Raw genomic sequence first — 16,455 nt, 5'->3', positions numbered from 1 at the left:
CTATGGACAAGGGTTTATTTTGTGTTTATATTTTTTAAAATAAAGAAACTTCAAAACAAGATTCTGCCTCAGGGAAGCATGTATATTGCAAAGGAAATTTTCTTGAGTGAGCTGAATGTTTTGGGTGCAGGTTTGCTTGACTTCATTGTTGATGTAGTGCCATTTTTTGTGGGGGACATCCTATACTTTCAATTTAGAAACAGTACTCAAACTAGGGTGGGATTCAGGAGCAAGGCAGTGTAGTTGGATTCACTCACTATATCTTTTTATTCCTGCCTATTGGGGGGTGCGTGTGTGTGAGAAATGAAATCTTTCATCACTTCCCATCCCTCTGCCCTTTCGATCTGAACATGATTTCATTCCCATCAAAATTAAAAAAACTTTTCAACCATAATGGATAATTTTACTGTATCTGGATCATCTCTTGTGGGAACAAGTATGGAATTATAAACAAGAGATGGTCGTAGTAAGAATTAACTATACCATACTGTGGAACTGAGATGTTAGCTAAATTCCTAAGTACTGTGCTTCATGTCTACCCTTCATTAATAGAAATGCCTAATTGTGGAGGAGTTTATGGGAGCAAAACAAAACAAAAAAGCAGAATAATCTCAGGCTTGTTCCAGTTTGCCCTTTGTGAGCAGATCCCAGAGGACTAAAAATTCAATGGTTTGTGAAATCCTCCCTCCAGTTGTTAATGGAAATTAGCTAGATTCTATATTAGCAAGTGTGAATTGTAAAATATAATTTTTTTATTCCTCTGGTAATTCATATTTATGATGCCTGCAATTTTATTTTTATAACCATTGGTAAAACTATAAGCTGTTACTCATTGTTCAATTATGCATGTGCAGAAGAAGCTAAAAAACTTGCTGAAGTAATTACGGTATTTGTTTGGCACTGTATTATTGATGGTATGTGACGATCCAGGTAGGATGATTTATGGTACTGGACTGGGATTCAGGAGACATGTTTTTTTTAGTTCAGCTGCAAGGTACCGTGCATGTTACTTAGTTTACCTTCCAATCTGTAAAATGAAGACAGCGCTTCCCAACATCACAGAGGTGTTAATGATAAAATCTATTAATGATTACGAGAACCCTGGATGTTAGTAATAAAAACAGAAGTACCTAGATACAAAATTATTGCTAGAGAACAGTACAGAAGGATGAGATAAAAGAGGTATATTTTTCAGCACTTATGTAACAAAGGCTTTGTTTCTATTTTATTGTGTAACTGTCATAACAATGGACAAATAGATTTATTTTTTCTCTTGCTATACAAAGCTTTAGTTGTTACTTCAATTCTTTTCAATTTGTATTTTTTCCAAGCATGCTTTAGTATTGCACAGCTTTTCATTTTATGTTTGAGATAATGAAGCCAGCTCAACTTTTTTCTGTGTAATTATTTAGTTATGCTCTTACATGTAGGACACAGCCCAATAGTGTCCAGTGTTACTTTATCTTTGGAAGTTTTATGCTGGACTTTGGACAAGAACTTTTCAAGTATAGGAAAAAAAAACCAACCTTTTTGCAAACATAATATTTCCTTTAGGTGTATTTTGATGCAAAATATGAAAATAAGTTAAAACTTTTATGTTTAAGCCCCTTTTTTGAAAATGTGTGGCTAAGAGGGAGGATGAGTTTGTTTTAATAACCATTTTAACATATGCATTTATAGAAAATATTCACATTTTCAAAAAGCTGTTATACCTTAAATAAGGTTATCAATATCTTAAATTTTCTTTTAAACTTTAGAACTTTTTTTTTACCACGAATATTGAACATAGTAATTGTAGTAACCTACTCTTTCCATAAGAGAAGGTTACTAAAATTATTATGAGTCATGTTTGCAAGACTGTGAAAATGTGGAGCTTTGGCAGTTACAGTCAGTCGATGGTTTTACTATAGTAATTAAAACACAGATGGAGCCCATTTCTTTCCCAAATGTTTGATTGGCAGATACATTGTGGTCAGCATTACTCTGTGCTGCACACATAGGTACCATCTGTCTTCAGTCTGCTTACATAGGGTGATCTCAGTAGAATTTTTATGATTCTCACATGAGCTAATTTTAACTTTCCCATTTAAGCAGAATATCCATCTTCTTCATGAGCATACTGAAGATGTAGAAAAACTAGAGAGTTCAGGATTGCCGTACCAATAAAGGCGGCATTTAAAGGGATTCCAGCAACAGGAAAATCTCACCTATCTGAAAATTTATATCTACTATAATTACAAATGACACTCAAGTTGAAAGAACTTAGTGACAGGGAGAGTGTATATTCTTTATTTTTATTTTATTAAAGTGGGCTGGTTCATGGAAGCTTTGAGAGACAGTTATTTTTTTTCTGTCGATTGCTATTTTGGGCTTTAGAATCTAAGACTTTGTCTACTTAAATTGGTTTAAAAAGTGATTTCATTGGAGTGCAAGGATCAGAAGCTGGCTTGGAGTGGGTCTAGGCTGGAATCTGATGGTAATTCTAGACAGTGATTATAAACGGTGCTTTCAATAACTTTACGTGGAGGTGCGGGACAGGTCATTGGAGAGGCAAGTGGGGTCAAGGGTGGGTATTTTAAGATGGGAAAAGATTAAAGTGTGTTTATATTATGAGAGGAAAGAGCCATAGGGAAGAGAGGTTAAAGAAAAGAGTTAGGGAGGAAAGGAGGGGAAGAGAGTGGATATGAGGGAGATCAAGAGGTAGGATGGGATGAGGTGACTGGAACAAGTGGTGGAGGTAGGATGGGATGAGGTGACTGGAACAAGTGGTGGACAGCTTAGAGGTGCAGAGCAGACAAACTGGGAAAAGAGGAGAAAACTGCAGGAGTAAAGAGGAAGTCAAGCTGAGGGGAGGAGAAAGGCTGCATTGTATATAGTCACCTTTCTTTTGGAAGAAATCGGTGAGATCTTGTGCAGAGAGAAATGGAGGCAGGAGGAGGGGAGGGTCTGAGGTGTGAATCAAAGGTGGCAAAAATGCATCTGGGATTGTGGCTGTGAGATTCAATTAAGTTGGAGAAGTAGAGTTGTTTAGCTAGAAAGATGACAAAACTGAAGGAAGAGAGAATGAGTTTGTAGCAGAGGAAACTTGGCAAGTAATGGTCTTTTTTGCCAGAAAAAATCTGTATGGGAGAGCTGGCTCAGAAGAAGCAGATATTGGGGGTGAGTGAAGGTTGGGGTTTGGCAGGGCTGACCATGAGATGGGCGAAAGGGGCAAGAGAGTTAAGGGTGGAGGAGAGTGAATCATGAAGAGAATCAACAAACCATATTCAAGGGGGAAAAAGGGAAGAGACGGCAGGGAGAAGAGGGTTGAGAGTAGGAGAGAAATCATCATCACTAATGATGTAGAAGTCGCTTCAAGTAGAAGTGACAGGACAGGAATGTGGGAACTGTCAAATCAACCTTATTTTGCTTGTGCAAAGCAACTCTGGCAGCACAAAGAACCCTTGGATTTCCTCAGTTATCCTCAGTCTGCTTTTGCATCTATGTATAGGTCAGAAGTTACATTGATATCATTGGACGATCATTATCTTCTAGCAGCTGATGGGAATCATTTGTGTTTGTTTTTTTCAGATGCATCAGCTTTGAGCTTGAGTTGTATTGGCATGCTCGTAGTCCCTAGGAGTAGATGGAATTGCTCTGGTGTTGGTCTGCTTTTATTTATATGAGGACCAGGATAATTGTGGATGGTTGATAGTCCTAAAGGTTCATTCTGTCCATAGCTGAAAGTTTGTGTGATCACTATCAGGCTTAGTAAGGCAATGTGGGCTGTCATGTCATCTATAGTGGTAGCCAGCAATACATTACTTTCTCTGGCTTTAATGAGATAGTGGGGAACGAGTATTAGTTTTTTTCTATTGCATTATTTTTACATTCAAACTTTGTAGCTGAAGACTTGTGACACATGATTTTAGAATTGGTGTTCTGGTGTTAAATCTCCTGTCTTGAAATAGGGAAATTAAATATGTTCCAACATTAGCCACGTGTGATTTATGGATTAGGAGTCATATTGCTGAGGGAACTAATTTAACTCCATCTTCCAGCATATCTATTTTCAGAGTTTTTTTTATGTTGGTTTATTCTTTGATGTGGTTCTTCAGAAGAGTAGGAAAACATATTTATCTTGATAATTGGACTTCTTTTAATTACCTCTGAAGAATACTTCCTTCCTTAGCTTAAGTGATTATCTTTTTTAAATATGAGAGGGAGAGTAGAAAATATATTGACCTTCATTCTATCTGTTTTTTTAAGAGTTTATTGGTAAACGCTAGAAAGATAAATTAAGCATATTATACATCTTGCGTAGGCATTGAAAATAGCTGCAATTTTGTTTGCCTTTGTTTCAGACATCACTTTTTTGTTTTTCTGCCTCATAAACAATTCCAAAAGCTTTATTCCGCAGAAACTAGGGGAAAACATATCTCCTCTGGAGTACTTTTCTTGCAAACTTTACTCCTCATGCTGTAAGACTTTGGAGAGTGAGACTTATATCACAGATCTATTCCCTTCTTCCTGGTTTTCAAGCCACTAAAATCTCAATGGTTCCATTGGAGCATATTCAGCATGCTGACTACCACGCCAGTCCACTGTGTTCTAAGAATGTTGGTTTTATTTGTTCAGGTTTATAAGTAGGGGTCTACCAAATTTGCAGCCATGAAATACGATGTCTCTGTGAAATGTGGCCTTTTGTGTACTTTTACCCTATCTAAACAAAATTACACAGTGTTTCTCAAATTGGGGGTCCTGAGCCAAAAGGAGATCACATGCCTTTTGGGAGGGGGTGTATTGACACCTCTTACTTCTGCACAGCCTTTAGAACTGAGCACCTGGCCAGCAGCCGCCACTCTCTGACCACAAAGATCTGAAGGCAGAGTGAAAATTGGTGGCTGCTGGCCAGAGGCCCAGCTCTGAAGTCAACGGTGCCGCCAGCAGCAGTGCAGAAGTAAGGGTGACATGGTATAGCATTGCGACCCTTACTTCTCTACTCCGCTGCATTCAGGGCCGGGCGGCCAGCTCTTAAGGCAGCACAGAAGTAAGGCAGACAGAACATACAACTGTACGAACACATCTGTGAAATGTGCTCTTTATGCCCTGACCAACCCACGAAAATTGTGATATTGTGATTTAAGTAGACCTTAATTTAGAAGTCTAGGTCAGTGAATAAACACAGTATACGGCTGTGATTGACTCTCAAGCTGCATTTCTGGCCCAGTGGTCAGATTTTTCCAGCGCCGGGTGCTCCAAAGAAATGGAAATGGCTTAGTTTAGTTTCTGTATTGAATCAGATGTGCATATGTACCAGGGGGGCACCTGGTTGACAGTCTCAACATTAGTGGGCTGCTAAGACATGACCATTTCTTTTTTTGGAAAAATCTTTGAGTGTGAGGAGGTTTATTGTTTTTTCTTCCAAGATTTAACACAGCCAATTTCTAAAAGGTTTCAGAACCCAGCTAGGAAAGATTTTTTTTTTCCAGGTCCTTAAATGGGCCCCTAAACACAAACTAACCACCTTTCACCACAGTGCATGTCTTTCAGAGATTAAATGAAAGATATCAGTGTTTGGTTTCACTAGCATTCAGAAAATGTAAATGGTATTATGGAAGAGAACAATATTAGAAAATGGCCACTGGTACTTCTAAGAGTTGGCTTTAGCCTTAATTTAATTAGATAGAAAGTAGACACTACTTCTGATGCTACCACAGTAAGAGAGACTCCTCTTTGTGGTTCTGAATAGTGAAGCTTGGAAGATGAGGACTGGCTTTCTTGGGTACTTGTACAAATTAAAGACAAGAAGAGAGGGTTTTTTTTCTTCAGAGAGCCGAAATCTTACACCTTAGATTAAAATTTAAGCAATGCATATATGTTGTAAGTTAAGATGCGTTCTGACACAAAGGTTCTAAGAAAGATCCCATTGGTGTAGATGCAGCAATTTAAAATATTTATAGAATTTGTTTAAAAAAGCCTGTGTTTGCAATGGGAAAAATCAAGTCTATAGCAAGAAGCAATATTTGATCTTATCCTGATGCTACAAGTGAGATTTTCATCTGAACTGTCTGTGGCCACCTTGCTTTGAACTCTTTGAGATCCATGCAAGATTGTCCATTTCTCTGTCTCTTTTTAAAAAAAAGTCAGTCTTAGTCCTTTTGAAAGGTAACAGTGTTAGTAATCCATACAAAAATATAACTTAATCTCTTGATCTGGCTAGTAATCCTGTGCTTCTTGGAAAGTTTTACAAAATGATTGAAACATGAAAGGAAAGTTGAGACCGCTTCCTATCTACTAGTTAGATATAACATGCACAGAAAAGCACATTTAGCTATATGGAATTACTTTTCACAGCCTACAGCCTGGTGATGTGTTTCTTTCAGTTTATATGTTATCTGTATAATTTTAAGATCTCATTTTAAAACAGATTAATGGGATAGGACTGTAGAAAAAGCACTGACCTGATAGAAGAATGGAACTAACATGGTCTGAAAGACATCTGACTACAGGTGAGAATGGTGGTGGTACTATCTGCCAAATCAAAAGTGCCAGTTTTCACTTGTCTCAAATAATGAATTCTACTCCAGCAAAGATAGTCAGATATCAGGAATCTTTTTTTCTGAAAAGCAGTGCCATTCATGCTGTTGACACTCTATCTCCTATAGCCCTCAAAGCATGTTTGTCCGTGTTTGGAAATGGGCTTTGTATACTTACGGTGCCTACATAAAAAATGTGTGCATATATCTATTATAATTGAAATCCTCTGTAAATCTAATGCAACCTACACATAGGTTCCTGGCAGTTTGCCAGTGTAGGCTTTGCTGCTGTGAAGGCTGTGCACTGCTGTTCCTTTCTAAATAAACTAATAAGAAATAGTTTTCAGCACTGCTCCTTCAGGTATCTTGCCCTGAAAAATTGTTATGGGATGCTTTAGATTTGGAGAGCAAGTGTTAAAGACAGATCTAAGTTAATCAAGGATATTTTATGTTCATCAAGCTTGCATCAAAAGGCAAAACAGAAATTCTTTCTCTCCATTGATCAAATATGTTCAAAGAAGGCAAAGACAAATAACTATATTCATTGCCAAAAAAGAACTGATGAGTAAATATTCCCATTTGAATTTGGAGCCTGTTATGGAGGGCTGGGTTTACAGTAGCATCTCTTAGTTGTTAGGACCTCCATTTCCTCTATCTCGTCGGCAGCTCCCCCAGTACTGTGGTGACCTACCATTCGGTATGTGGTGACTCAGCCCTTGGTTGGATCACCAATTTTTGGTTTGCTCCTTTTTGGGATAACAAAGTTCAAAGTAGCAAGGCTCATCCTCACCCCATGGTTTTCTCATTATCTTTATCTTTCTCATTATCTTTATTCCCTCACTCCTGAGAAGAGAGGTGGGAAAGGTTTGTCCCTTCTGTAACAAGGTTGGCTGGTAAAGGAGCCTGGGCCTTGGCAGTGGCCATGGCTCAACGAGAGGCAACAATATGAGGTATCCTGGAGTGCCCCGAGGCTGCCTCCCTGGGCCACTTCCTACAGTTCACCTCTCCCCAAAGTCTCAAACTTTAGCATAAGATAGCAACAAAAAAAAATAGGATGACAATGAAGAATTCGGAGCTTCAGCTGCTAGCTACCTGCCTTGTAATAAGACTTCTGCAGCATGGTTGTTCAGGAGCTCTCAGAGTAGGTCTGTCCTCCTATCCTACCTGCCTTATCTAAGCTATCTGGCTTCCTTTTAAACTCCTTCTCCAGCTGGAGCATGCACTGCAGGTGTGACGAGAGAGGGCCAAAGACACCTGGCCCACCTACTCCTTAATCCTGCAGTTGTAGTGAGGGATTTATATGTGCCATCATAGATCCATTTAAACCATGGTCAGTCAAATTCTTCTTCGAGTGATTGCTCATATCCATTCCAGTTAGGGGTGTGCGCCGCGCGTGCACATTCGTCGGAAAACTTTTACCCTAGCAACTCAATGGGCCGGCAGGTCGCCCCCTAGAGTGGCGCCGTCATGGTGCTTGATATATACCCCTGCCGGCCCACCCGCTCCTCAGTTCCTTCTTACCGCCCGTGTCGGTCGTTGGAACAGTGGAGCGCGGCTTAGCTGACCTCCACTTCCCTAGCTACTCGTAGTTCTCGTATATAGTTATGCAGTTATAATCCTTTTATATATATATTTGTATAGTTATACGTTTTTTCTTTGCTAACATGCTTAGTTTAGTAATAGTTAGCGGGGTTCAGGAAGTAGCCCCTTCCATGAACCCGGTGCCGGAGCCCATGCACGGCTCACCGAGTTTTAAAATGGGCTCGGCCTGCCAGAAGCCGATGCCGAAGGGAGATCCACACGACTCCTGTTTGAAGTGCCTCAGGGAACACTTGACAGCTAAGTGCCCCATTTGCAAGGCTTTTAAGCCGAGAACAAAAAGGAGCGGGACTTTCACTTATCCCTCCACCTTGGGCGCCGAGCGATGATCAAGCGGCTGGCAGAAGCACTTCCTCGGCACCGGAGCCCGCCGGTACTGCCAAGGCCTTTCGGCACCGGCCGTCGCCGGCACCGAAGTCGACTCGGCACCGCTCCCTTCCTCCGAGGTCGAGAGAGCCTACGATTCCTGCTGGTGCCTTACGGCTCCCCGGCACGCGCCGTGGTTGAGCCCCCTGCTCCTGCTGCTTCCGTGCCGCCTGCATCGCAGCCAGAGAGCTTGTCTAAGTCGGATTGCCCGGCACCGACACCTGCAGAGGCACCGATGACATCGGCATCGTCGATTCCAGTCCCCCAGGGCATTGAATCCAGTGCCTGACAGCTCCCCGGCACTCGCCGTGGTAGAGCTTACTGCTCCCGCTGCTTCTGTGCTAACGGCACCGCAGCCAGAGAGCTCGTCTAAGTCGGATCACCCAGCACCGACACCTGCTGAGGCACCGACGATGTCGGCACCGTCGATCCCGGTCCCACAAGGGCCGTCGAATCCGGTGCCTGTCGGCTCCCCGGCACGCGCCGTGGTTGAGCTTATTGCTCCTGCTGCTTCTGTGCCGATGGCACCGCAGCCAGAGCTCGTCTAAGTCGGATTGCCCGGCACCGACACCTACCGAAGCTCTGACGATCTCGGTACCGTCGATCCCAGTCCCACGAGGGCCGTCGAATCTGCTGCCGGCCAGCTCCCCAGTATGCACTGTGGTTGAGCCTGCTGTTCCCTCCACGCCGGAGACATTACCAACGGCGAGGGATCTCATTGCCATGACAGAGTCGATGCTGCCTGACCCCGGCACTGCCGGTGTGGGTAATACAGTCCTCTGTCAGCACAGCAGAGCGGCACCGTTCATGATCATGGTCCCGCAGACACTCCAGGTCCCGTCGGCACACCCGACACCACTTGCAGTCCCGGTGCTGTTTGCCTCATCGGTAATGGTCGCACTCGCGACACCGGTCGGTATCCCGTTCGCCGACCCGCTATCGGCACCATTCCGACTCCCGGCACCGCGACAGGTACCTTGACTCCTGTAGCCTCTCCCCAAGCCTCGAGATCTTGGTCGACCTCCCGGCACCATTCTGGTTGCAGGTCTGGATCTTGTTCCAGGTACCGGTCTGCCTCCCGGTGCCGGTCCCCAGTGCCGAGTTGGGCAAGGTCTGATAGAGTCAGAGACTCTGCCCGTGCCTTCTTTTAGTAGGGGCCCTCTAAGGGGTACGACTGGTCTTCAGTCTGTTAAGGAGAGGTATTGGTATGGCCAGCGGGCGCCAGCCCCGAAACCGAAGGAGGCTTGGCGAATGAACCTGCTTGGCCGCCACGTGTACTCTGCAGAGACCCTGCAGCTCTGAGTAGCAAAGCAACAAGCCTTGCTTAGCTGCTATAATTATAGCACCTGGGTGAAGGTAGTTTAGTTTATGGAGTTTCTCCTTCAAAACTCCCGCCAAGAGTTCGCTGCCGTCTTGGAGGACGGGGGAAAAAGGTACCCAGAGCGTCCCTCCAGGCCTCGTTGGACGCAGCAGTCTCAGCAGCCAGGACTCTGGCCTTTGATGTCGCCATGAGGTGCATCTCATGGCTTCAGGTTTCAAACCTCCGGCCGGAGCTGCAGTATGCCATTCAGGATTTATGCTTTGTTGGTAAAGGCCTCTTCGCGGCAAAGACAGCCCCAGGCTGCGAAGCCTGATGGACAATAGGGTCCTAATGTGCTCTCTCAGCATGCATATGCCAGCCACCAAACGCAGGCCTTTCTGTCCCCAGCCGCCCTACTCTGTGCCTAGCCAGAGACAGGACTTTGGCAAACGGCGAGGCCAAGGTGGTCGCAGACGAACGTCAGGACCCCTAAAGAGCCAAGGTCAAGATCCCTCGCAATTACCACTGGGACCAAAGACGAACCTTCCAAGGTGCGCCTGAGGGCGGTGTACCAGTCACAGGCCGGGATCCCAATCCCGCTTTCTCCTGGCGTGGCCCCAGTTAATTTCAGATCGCTGGGTCCTGCGCGCGGTGGAGCATAGGTACCACCTCTAATTTGTTCCAGCCCTGTCCCCCTTCAGGGACCCCTCTCACGAGCAATTCCTCGTACAAGAGGTGCAGACACCGACTGACGAAAGGGGCAAGGGGGTTTACTCCCGTTATGCCCTAGTTCCCCTCTCAAACGGCGGTCTCAGACCTTCCTAGTCCTGCACGGTCTCAACCAGTTTAGGATAAGGTTGAAGATCCGCATGGTATCCCTGGGAACCATTATTCCATCCTGGCCTCCTGGGGGCTACTATGCTGCCCTCGATATGAAGGACGCGTACTTTTGCAATGCCATCTTCCCTCCGCACAGGAGATACCTCCGCTTTCTAGCCAACCGTCAGTACTTCTGGTTTACGGCCATAGTCGCCGCCTACCTTCGCTGATGTCGGATATGCGTTTTTCCGTATCTGGACGATTCGCTTATCCGAGGAGACTCCGAGACACAAACCACTCAGCACGTGGGCATCATCATGGTCTTATTCACAGGTCTAGGCCTGATGATTACTATAGAGCAATCCACTCTGGTTCCCACGCAGAGGTTGGACTTCCTAGGGGCTATCCTGGTCTCCTACCTAGCCGGAGCCTGCTTATCACAACTGCGGTTTTAGGCGATGGCAACAATCATCCGAGGTCTGTAGGCTTTCCCAACGACCTTGGCTCGTACTTGTCTCAGTCTCCTGGGGCCATGGCTGCCCGCATGGTTGTAACCAAACACGCCAAGCTCCGCCTCCATCCTCTCCAAGTCCGGCTCACCTCGGCGTACCACCCGGATAGGGAGCCAATGGTCATGGTAGTCACCGTTCCCTCCAGCACCTTAGGCTCCCTAGAGTGGTGGCTAACTCCCTCCCTGGTGTGGGCAGGGATGCAGTTCCGTCCGCCCCAGCCCTCACCGCCCCTGACGATGGACGCGTCATCTCTCTGCTCGAGTGCTCATGATCACCTCCGAGCTTCAGGCCTTTGGTCTTCTCGGGAGCTGGCATTCCACATCAATGCCCCAAAAATGAGAGTAGTCCGCCTGGCGTGCCAGGGGTTCCAGCGGCAGCTGCGAGGCCGTGGTCTCTCGGTGTTTACAGCCAACACAACGGCCATGTGCTTCATAAATAACCAGGGAGGGACATGGTCCTCCCCCACCTTTTGTCAGGAAGCCATCCATTTCTGGGACTTTTGCATGGCCCACTCGATGGAGCTGGTGACGTCCTTTCTCCCAAGCGTTCGGAACGTCTTGGCGCTTTGACTGAGCAGGTCTTTCCTGTCTTACGAGTGATCACTCTGCCCCATGTGAGGCGTTCTGCTTTCCAGAAGTGGAGATGTTTCCTCACATAGACCTGTTCGTTCACCACGAGAGCAGAAAATTCCAGATGTTCTGCTCCTTCCAAGGTCTCTCCTCGTGATCGATCTTGGACGCATTCCTGATACCGTGGAAAGGCCAACTCCTTTATGCCTGCCCACTGTTCCCACTGGTTCATTAGGTCCTGCTCAAACTCCGCAGGGGCAGAGCGCGCATCATCATGATCACTCCAGAGTGATCCAGGCAGCACTGATATACCACGTTGCTCGGCCTGTCAATAACCGACCCAATTACCCTGCCACCCCACCCAGACCTCATCCTCAGGGCAACGACAGGCTTCGTCACCCGGACCTGCAGCCTCTTCGCCTCACGGTGTGGCTGCTGCGTAATTGAGCCGGGGTGACAGGAAGCCTTCCACCTGGTCAACGTACCGGGCCGAGTGGAAGCGTTTCTTCTACAGCTGCAATAAGCTCGATCTTGCTCCTACTGAGGTCTCGATCCCCTCTATTTGGCCTGCCTCTGGCCTTCAGCGGCAGGACCTGGCGGTATCAGCGCTGAGGGTACACTCGGCAGCCATCTCTACCTTCCAGCCAGGCTAAGGTGGACGTTTCATGTTCTCACACAATGGGTTCGAGGTCCCTCACGGGCTTGGAGCGCTTGCACCCTCGGGTGCGCCGCCCAGCTCCAACCTGGGACCTCAACCTAGTTTTAACCAGACTTATGTCTCCCCCATTCGAGCCGTTCGCGACCGGCCCTTTGCTATTCCTGTCTTGGACGACAACTTTCCTCGTACCAGTTACATCGGCCAGACGGGTCTCCGAGCTCAGAGCTCTTACGGTGGTTCCGCCGTACACTAGGTTTCACAAAGACAAGGTGCAGTTATGACCGCACCCGGCTCTCCTCCCTAAGGTGGTTTCAGCCTTTCATGTTACCCACAGCTCAACGCAATGGGCGCATCCATTGCACTCCCTGGACATCTGTAGAGTGCTCGCATTTATATTGCGCTGACAGAACCATTTCGTAAGGTGCCCCAGCTCAGTCACAGTAGCAGACCAAAGGGAGGACTTGCTTGTTTTTCCTCTCAGAGGATCTCATCTTGGGTGATGGCGTACATCCGCACTTGTTATGATTTGGCTCATTTTTCCCCAGGCCACATCACCGTGCATTCTCCAGGGCTCAGGCTTCATCTGCCGCCTTGCTGGCTCGTGTTCCTACCCACGAGATCTGTCGCGCAGCTCCATTGGTCCTCGGTCCATACCTTTGCTTCGCGGTATGCCCTGGTTCAACAGTCAAGAGATGCTGTAGCCTCTGGCTCAGCAGTTTTCATTCTGCAACATTTCACTCCGACCCCACCGCCTATGTAAGGCTTGGGATTCACCTAACTGGAATGGATATGAGCAATCACTCGAAGAAGAAAAGACGGTTACTCACCTTTGTAACTGTTGTTGCTCATATCCATTCCACACCCGCCCTCCTTCCCCACTGTCGGAGTAGCCGGCAAGAAGGAACTGAGGAGCGGGTGGGCCGGCAGGGGTATATATCGAGCACCATGACGGCGCCACTCTAGGGGGCGACCTGCCGGCCCACTGAGTTGCTAGGGTAAAAGTTTTCCGACGAATGTGCACGCGCGGCGCACACACCTAACTGGAATGGATATGAGCAACACATCTCGAAGAACAACAGTTACAAAGGTGAGTAACCGTCTTTTCTCCTTAAACATTCAGATGACTTACCAGCTGGGTTTAGGACTTAGAGCTGTGGAAAATAGTACGGTAAAGATTTTGATATTTCTTAATAAGTGAACATATATAGTTCCACTTAAAGTCCTCCAACTTTTATAGATGATAAATCAAGAGAAACTCAAAGGAAATTTATTAATAGGCATTTCTGATGTGCTCATCACTGTGAAGTTGTAACACTTACACTGTTTTTCTTAGAAGAGGAAACCTAGAATAGCCATTCTGTGTGTGGTGTGTTCTTTTGTTGCTGGGTTTATATGGGGGTTGAGTTGGTCAGTAGGGGTAGGTTCTGGAATACCACTTCACTGCATTACCCAAAGAAACAAGAACTATTAGGAAGACAAAATTGTTGTTTAGTCCATAATATGGATTAAATTATTTTGATATATTTACAGCAATGACAAAATTGTGTGTCTGTTGGCCATAATATATGCTGCTGTCTTTTTGTCCTTCTAAAAACATATTCAAATATATTGTATTTAATATTAAAATATCTGGTACGTGCTCAAAGCCAGAAAAGTTTATTACACATTTCTTGGGTGAGTGATGTAGGAGCTCTGTGCTGTGTAGAACAAAGGTTTCTCCCTCAAAGACTTTAGTCTTTTTAAACAATACAGGGCAGAGACCCAGCATTAGGTAATCTGTAGTATCTGTCATAAAGTAGTGTAGTTTTAAATAATTAAGGCACTCTTTCACTACTAATCCACCATACAAAGAAGACTATAAAAAAGGAGGGATTTGAAGATTGGGAGTGTCATTTGGGGTGGTGAGGTATTGCAATAATTCACGGGTGTAATTGGGTAGATAAATACTGAGTTTTCAAGCCATAATTCTGAGGAACAACTTTTTGTTGTTGGAGTTGTTTCTTTTAATGGGCAGATGTACATGCATCCCCCTCTCCATCCCCTTCTACCCTACTGTGACACAGTACTCATGGGTCTACTTTTTCTTTCCCTATTCTTTCTCTCTCCTGTCTCTTATCTTCATTTTCACTTTCTGTGTGTATTTAGGCTCCATGCTGCTCAGGTTAGAGGACCTTTTGTTGATGTTGTGGCATCAGGACATGCTCTCATAAAGCATGAGCCAGTGAGCTGCTTCCTCAGCATATAGCCCTTGTGTCCATGAGCTGTTATAGGGACTACTGCAGCATCAGGGAAGAAATTGGGTTCAAAGATTCTACCCATGGTTTTGCCCCCAATGTACATCAAGTGGGGAGTCAGAATGGGTCCTGCATTATGCAGCTTTCTGTATTTCTTCTGCACCTCTCACCTGTGCTGTTCCTCCCCTCTTTCCAGGTCTTCTAGTCTGTGGAATAGTGCGGTGCCTTTCAATTATCTAAAGGTTGGTAAACAATATCTTAATGCTATCGCTGCATGTGTTAAAACAAACTAGATGAAATAAATTAAATTTTATCAACTAAATAAGTTAATCAAATTACATTGCTGGTGAATTAGTTCTGTTAACCAATCCTTCAGAAAATAAAGCAATCACACATTTTGGAAAATATTACAAGAATACGCCCAGGAGTCCCTGTGGCACTTAGAAACTAACAAATTTATTTGGGCATAAGCTTTCATGGGCTAGAACCCACTTCATCAGATGCTTGAAGTGGAAATACAGTAGCAGGTATACATACACAGCACGTGAAAAGATGGGAGTTGACATATCGAGTGGAAGATCAGTCTAACAAGACAATTCAATTAATAGTAGGATACCAAGGGAGGAAAATCACTTTTGTAGTGGTAATGAGAGTGGCCCACTTCAAACAGTTGACAAGAAGGTGTTAGTAACAGTAGGGGGAAATTAGTATGGGGGAAGTTAGGTTTTGTAATGACCCAACCACTCCCAGTCTTTATTCAGGCCTAATTTGATGGTGTCCAGTTTGCAAATTAATTCCAGTTCTGCAGTTTCACGCTGAAGTCTTTTGTTTTGGGACAATTCACTGTATTTAGTATTCAGTATCCAAGTTACTGAGCTCTTCTGAAAATGTAGCCAATTATTTTGATGACAAAATGGAAGCTGAATTCTTCTGAAAAATCTGGCCAAAGTTGGGGGTATTGAGCCCTTCTGAAATCTGTCCCTTTCTAAATGGATACTTATGCATACAGACCTCCAATTTGCATTCATAGTGGAGTTAATTAGGGTAATCAGGTTAATTGAATACCTCAGTCTTACGCTTCTCCTTCACTAACCTATGAGGAAGTAGCCCAAAAAGGTGCTAATGATACTATTTGAGCATGGAAATGGGAGTTAGGAACTCATGAATTCTAATCTCAGATCTTCCAGTGTACTTAATAGCACTGTTTGCTAGAAAAGTAATTCATTTTATATAGTAACCTTTTTTTAATATATTGAATACAAAGGAATTTTCTGTTTGCATAAACTCTACCATGTGTTTGCCAGTCTATCATGTGTAAGCTTTTTTCAAAGATGTAGTGCTGTTAGGGAATTGCACATTTATTTGTCCGTGGTGTTGTTACAAGCATGTGTTCAAGGATACTTTGTAATCTCAAGGTTTTTTTTATTTCTTTAATGATTTATATTTTGAAAAAGTATTGTATCTTGAGTATAATACAATGCTTCATTTAATTTCATCACAGTACTGAAAAGTTGGAATTCAGGGATTTTGTATTTTAAATATTTTAGTAGTGATATTCCAGCAAAAACATATATCTTTACTGCAGATTACCTACACATAGTTCTCCTATGGAAAAGGAGAATAAAAGACATTGGTCTAGTTTGTGAATCATCTGAGGATAATTTATTACAGTAAAATAGAATATTATTGTTAGTAAACACTAACAAAATGGTCATAGTGATAGGTAGGACTTACTGGCAGGAAAAGGCTCTGTGTTGGTTTCTGTAATGTTGAATCCATGCTGCCTCTGTGCTGTTCATGCTTATTAGCAGGATAAAATATTGTCAACAAGAAATAGAAATTGAGAAGTGTAGATTGTTCAGGGGAAAGGTAAAATGGAC

General features: G+C 44.4%; 1 protein-coding gene across 9 annotated transcripts in view; it reads left to right on the top strand.

Moving 5' to 3' along the window:
• Positions 1 to 16,455, top strand: part of PAM (peptidylglycine alpha-amidating monooxygenase) — a 237,785-nt gene that overhangs the window by 51,264 nt on the left and 170,066 nt on the right. Inside the window, exons 1-2 of one of the 9 annotated variants that reach the window (XM_030566377.1) lie at positions 6,410 to 6,491; positions 14,772 to 14,817. The exons of 7 other annotated variants lie outside the window; for them this stretch is intronic. The gene's annotated coding sequence lies outside the window, so the exon portion shown is untranslated. Of the gene's footprint in view, positions 1 to 6,409; positions 6,492 to 14,771; positions 14,818 to 16,455 lie in introns of those variants that run through there. One more of the 9 variants, XM_030566378.1, reaches the window with a different exon arrangement.

The sequence above is a fragment of the Gopherus evgoodei genome, chromosome 6 (genome assembly GCF_007399415.2).
Source record: "Gopherus evgoodei ecotype Sinaloan lineage chromosome 6, rGopEvg1_v1.p, whole genome shotgun sequence".
NCBI lineage: Eukaryota > Metazoa > Chordata > Testudines > Testudinidae > Gopherus > Gopherus evgoodei.
Note: the sequence above shows the minus strand (reverse complement) of the source record. Positions and strands in the feature narration are given on the sequence as shown.